The sequence below is a fragment of the Mus musculus genome, chromosome Y (genome assembly GCF_000001635.26).
Source record: "Mus musculus strain C57BL/6J chromosome Y, GRCm38.p6 C57BL/6J".
NCBI classification, from domain to species: domain Eukaryota; kingdom Metazoa; phylum Chordata; class Mammalia; order Rodentia; family Muridae; genus Mus; species Mus musculus.
In genome coordinates, this window is record NC_000087.7 from 88,572,455 (window position 1) to 88,578,454 (window position 6,000).

Consider the following 6,000-nt stretch of genomic DNA (forward strand, 5'->3'; position numbering starts at 1 on the left):
ATATTTTGTTTCTTTGTTTCATTTGTTTTTTTAGTAAGACTTCTTGAGTTCTCTTTAGAATTTTAGATTTTTCTTTAGGGTTTGTAAAGTTTTAATTATGTCTTTTAGGATTTTTTTTAAGGTTCTTTCATATAAAAAATAATTTTAGGGTTTCCTCAGTGTTTCAGGCAACTTTTTAAAGACATGTTGTTGTTGTTGTTGTTGTTGTCGTTGTTTGTTTTGTTCTTCTGTTTTGTTTTTTGGTTTTTTTTTTGTTTTGTTTTTTTTTGCTTTTACAATTTTTAATGTCTTTTTAGGGTTCTTTAGATTTTGGGGAATTTTAGGGCATTTTTAAAGTGTTTTTAGAATTTTTAATGGTCTTTTTAGAGTTCCTGTTTTTTTGTTTGTTTGTTTGTTTTGTTTTGTTTTGTTTTGTATTTTTGTTTTATTTTTTGTTTTGTTTGTTTGTTTAAGTATTTTCGGGTCTCCTTTCTGTGATGTCCAATGGCTTTAATCCCAGCATATGGCAGGCAGAGGCAGGCAGATTTCTGATTTCAAGGCCAGCCTTGTCTAAAAAGTGATTTCCAGGACAGGCAGAATTACACAGAGAAACACTGTCTTGAAAAACCGTAAAAAGTATATAGATAGATAGATAGGTAGATAGATAGATAGATAGATAGATAGATAGATAGATAGATAGATAGATAGATAGATAGATATAGATAGATAAGATAAGATACATAGATAAGATAGGTAGGTAGGTAGGTAGTTAGGTAGGTAGGTAGGTAGATGATAGGTAGAAAGGTAGATAGGTAGATAGATAAATATAAAGCATTTTAGGTTATTTTAAAAGCTTTTTAGGTCTCTTTTAGTGTTTGGTTAAAGATTCTAAAGTGTTTTAGGGTTTTCTTTTTTAAGATTTTAGGAGTCTTTTAGGGAATTTTAAGTATTTTAGAGTTTTTAGGATGGGGGGCTTGAATGACAGGGATTTTATGTAGGGTTTTAGTTTTTTATGATTTAAAAATATTTCTGGATTTTTTGGGATTTTAGGGTTTTCTTGAGGTCTATATTTGGAGAGGGATGGATGTTTCTTGATTTCTTTTGAATTTTAAAGTATTTTAGGGTATTAGGGTCTTTTAGGGCTTTTAAAGGATTTTAGGATTTTTTTTTAATTTCTATTTTTTTAAGGCTTTTATTTTGTTTGTTTGTTTGTCATTGTTTATTTTATTTTATTTTTTAGAAATTTGGTATATTTTGTTAGGGCTTTAGGGTCATATATATATATATATATATATATATATATATATATATATATATATATATATATATTTTCTTTTTTTGGTTTTCCTGATTTTTTTAAACTTTCAGTGTTTTTTGGGTCTTTTGCAATTTTTATATTTGCCTCTCTCCATTTGTTTATCTCAGATTTTTACTGGCCTTATTGTTTCTGACTGGATCCTGTTCCTCCAACGAGCTGATTGTGAACTGGTTGTGGTGGAGCTTCCGGGAATCAAAGTTGTCGATGTTTGTGGGACTGGATCTGGAGCAGTGGCTCTGGCCCAGGCCGAGTTTTCGGCCAGAAGGAAAATGTATCTCTACCAGGGCAAGACAGATATGGTTTGCTTTCACTGGGCCCCTTGAGGTCCCAGGTAGGCACAGTATTGTGGCAAGCGGTATCTCATCTGTGAGCTTGGCTATGACAGACCTCCTAGTAGTCAAGATATCTCTGTATGTGGGAGGAGTTCTGGAGCACCAGCTCTGCTGCAGGGAAGAGTTGTGGCATCATGATAAAGTCTTATCCCTCTGGAATGATAAGACAAAAAAAGCTTTCCTTCTACTAGTTGCCTTGGTAATAGTGGTTGATCACAGCAATAATACAGCAATTGCTAACTCCCCTTTATGTTCATTATGATAAGTAATATATTAGGTTTTCTATCTTTCTGCAAGAGAATACTATCACTCAACCTCACACATGCACGAAATTATATAAAAATGGCCTCAAACCCGTATGAGAGCAAAACTATGTTAATTACCTTATTCCAAATCTGTGTTAACTCACCTAACAAAACACTCTCCTTCCATCCATTTTCCTCCAAATGCCTTGATTTCAGCTACTGCTACAAACACACCAGTAGTGACCCACCTGACAGGCCGAAAAGCCTAGACATGGTCCCGAGGCGAAAACTTCACGGAAACTTAGTCTCCTGTATTCATGGTAACCTGTATAATGAATGTTCCAATGTCCTTGCTTTAGTTGGTAAATGGATCTGTGTGCTTTCCCTTAATATTGCTTTTTTGTAAGTGCCTCTAAGGATTGATTTTGACATATTGCTAAGTTAGATACCTCACCTAGGAATTCCTGTCCTAGGCATTCCTTGAGCAAACTATGGTCTTTGAATTCACCAAGGATGCTGCCTATTCAGTGACATTCAGATTTACCTCTAGTACTGTAAGAGAGATAATGAAAGAAATCAGGCATTACTATCTGTTCCACAGAGTTAGAATTCTCAGGGCAAACTACTACCATATGCAAGAATTTACTATTATCTAGGAATAAGAAAGGTTGTGTTATAAGAAGAAACCAGAATAGATAATTAGAACTATAGATATTTGAGCTTCAAACATACACAGGAATTTGCAATGACCTAGGGGCCGGAGGTATTATATGATAGACTAGAAGAGGAACTATTGCAAGGGCACAAAACCATTGCCTATGACTTCTAAGATTAAGCAAACCTTAGGGAAGGCTACTTTTGATCCCAGTTTTTAACATTGAATTTTATCCCAATTGGTCCCTGCCAGTCCTTTGTAGGCATTCCTCTATTTTGTGTAAAAGTCACTTATAAGACTATTGCTCCCTTTGAGACAAATTACATTCAGATCCACACTCCTTTGTGTCTTGTCTGTTTCTCAGCCTCTCTTCTTGTTAAATCCTTGCCCACCTTTACTCAGAATCCAAGATATGCCCATGGAGCAAGGACCCAAGTGAGGTTTGTCTGTGGCAAGCTACCTTTCAGTTGACTAAAATTATATCATATATATATATATATATATATACACACTCCAGCTCTATTCAGGTACCCCAGGAGAAGGCATTAGATCTCATTATGGATGGTTGTGAGCCACCTAGTAGTTACTGGGATTTGAAATCTGGACCTTCAGAAAAGCAGTCAGAGCGCTCAACCACTGAGCCATCTCACCGGCCCTATATACCACATTTCATCTATTAAGTTCATAATGGAAAAGAAACGGTTCCATTTCCTAGCTATTGTGAATATTGCAATAAACATGCATTGAACATATATCAGATGTAGGACGTGGGATCTTTAAGTATTTGTCTTGGTGTGTGACAGCTAGACTATCTCATAAGTCTAGTTTTGAAAACCAGTGTACTAATTTACACAGTGCTGCCCATGTTTACATACCACCATGGATACATATGGGAGAGGAAGTAGTCAATTGATCCCCATTTGTAGAAAATGCAATCCTGTCCTTAATAGTTTCAACAGAAAACTTATATACAAACAGTTTCAGCAAATTGGAGTGATACAAAGTCACATTAAAAAATCAACATATTTATATATGCCATCAATGAACTTGCTGAGAAAGAAATAAAGGAAGTAAAAGCCAATTCCTAATAACATTTTTTTAAAAATAATAGGAGCTGGGAAATAGTTAAGGGGATATTGTGCTTGCCACACAAATGTGAGGAAAAGAGTTCAGATAACCCAGTACCCAGTGGTGAGTGAGTGTGTCTGCTCACCTATACTCTGAGCAGAGGAAGACTGGAAATCCTGGGTCAAGCTGCCCTGCTAGACAACCCAAACCCTGCTCAGTAAACAGAGTGAAAGTCATCAAATTACACAGCTTTAACATGTGGTCTGTACATGCACATGCACACACATGAACATATACACTTACATATATGTACAGCTTCATACATGAAAAAACATTATATATACATGCCATTAAGATCCACCTCCATTCTCCCTCATCCACTCTACACACACACAAACACTCTCACACACACACACACACACACACAGAGAGAGAGAGAGAGAGAGAAAGAGAGAGAGAGAGAGACAGAGACAGAGACAGAGAGACAGAGAAAGATAGACAGAGACACAGAAAAACAGAAAGACAGAGACTGAGAGAAAGAGAGAAGGGATGAGGAGGAGTCATAAGAAGATAAATTGTAAGAAAACATTAAGACAGGACAAACAAGAGTGTCTTACTGTTCCCACAAAACTCTGCTAGGAGAAATAGCATAAAAGCACAATGGTGTCATCAATACAGCTCCAGTCATGAAAAAGAAAGTACACCAAGGCCCTATTAAATATCCAAACCAACATTTTGTTTGACTGACTTCCAGTGTCAAGCTTTTAACATGCCAAATGTCAAAAGATATTAATTTAGTTTACAAAAAGACTTGGTCTTATGTCTTTCCTGGTCATTCAGTTGTTTGTTCATGTAAGAGAATAAACTTAAGAAAAGGAATAGATTTTAAAAGCTTTATTAAAGAATATTAATTACTGTGTTAAATGCTACAAACCTATTCAGTTATTTTCATTATTACATTTACAATGAATAAAAGTCATTTTATTTGAACAACATTATAATGCTGTTATTAATAATGATATGTTTAAAAACATATCCAATATTTAGAAAAATTCACAGAAAACTTTTCAAAACATAAGTCAAGTAATCACCTTCATAGATTTAATTTCAAAGTGAAAAATTGAACTTTCTTTTCAATATCACCATGCTTAAATCAAGCATTTCTCCATTTATAAACCACTACTCATTTTGCCTTTATAGATTATCTGAAAGAAACATAGTAACAGTAACTTAAATCCAGAAAGCTATTTTGTTCTGACATTAAGATTGCACAGCTAATTCTCAAAAGGTGTATATTATCTGAATCGATACATATAATTTCCTACCCATTTTACCATGCAGCAAGTTCTTCATGCCTAGCAGGATTGTTCTGTTACTTAAATTCAATGTTTTCAGAGATAGCAAAAGACCAACTAGAAATTCAGATAAGAATAGTTAATACAGAATTAGCCAGGAATACAAGTTACCCCAGATTGTAGGAGAAGAGTGGATATTCTGACAGCAAATAGCTTTTAAATATAAACTCCTGAGATAAGTTGGAGTTAAAAAAAAAGAGAGGGGGTGGTAAAGCATTCAAGAATTCCAAGAAGAAAGAACTTATGGCATAGCACTGAGGCAATGGCACAAGGAAATAACTGGTTGATAGAAAGTGTCCCTGAGTTTCTGAATGATACAAGCCTTTATTGCTGCATAGCCAAAGGGAAACAGAAATCCTTCACAAAAATCAAAGAGAGGAGCCAATAAACACCTTTCATCCAGCAAGATCAAAAACTGCTCTTAGAAAACTGGCAAAGTGTACAAAACAGGCAAAACAAGTTTCTGTGTCAGTAAAGTAGGATCTTCACTTATAGCCTCAATTTTACACTTTCTCAGTGTACCAATTTCTATAAAACATGACCTTTCAAAGAATCAGCTTGACTAAGTGTTTAATAAACAATCCTGTGCAACTATATTCCAGCTGCATCATTGGACATAAACTGAATTTTCCATGTGTTGCCACTGATGTGAGCCATTATCCTGTTGTGCTTCAGGAGATTTATATGACCTTCAACAAGCAATCCAAATATGAAAATGAATAAGAACCCAACTTGCTAACTGTGACAGACAAAACAATTCTTTAAGGCCACTAGTGCTACATTCAGGAGTCCAACTTTGTCTGTGTTCTGAATCTAGTCAAAAACAGTTAAAATATTGGAAATAAAACTTGCATCTGTACTATAAATAGATTACTGTTTTGCCCTTATTCTCTGAACAATAACATGTTAATTGCACAGTAATATTTCAGTAAGTATTAGTCATTCAGAGATGTCTTTCAGCATCCAGTTAGACTCACAGTTGTCACAAATTTATCTAGGAGAGTTCGTTTTTAAAATACAGAATAATATCTGTGATATCAATTCCATG

The 6,000-nt window shown here is 34.8% G+C and overlaps 1 pseudogene across 1 annotated transcript in view; it reads left to right on the plus strand.

The window, feature by feature from the left end:
• Positions 1-5,610, plus strand: part of Gm20819 (predicted gene, 20819) — a 43,262-nt pseudogene extending 37,652 nt beyond the window's left edge. The window contains exon 10 of the transcript NR_164185.1: positions 5,555-5,610. The product of NR_164185.1 is annotated as a predicted gene, 20819 (transcript). The remainder of the gene's footprint in view (positions 1-5,554) is intronic.
• Positions 5,611-6,000: the final 390 nt, after the last annotated feature.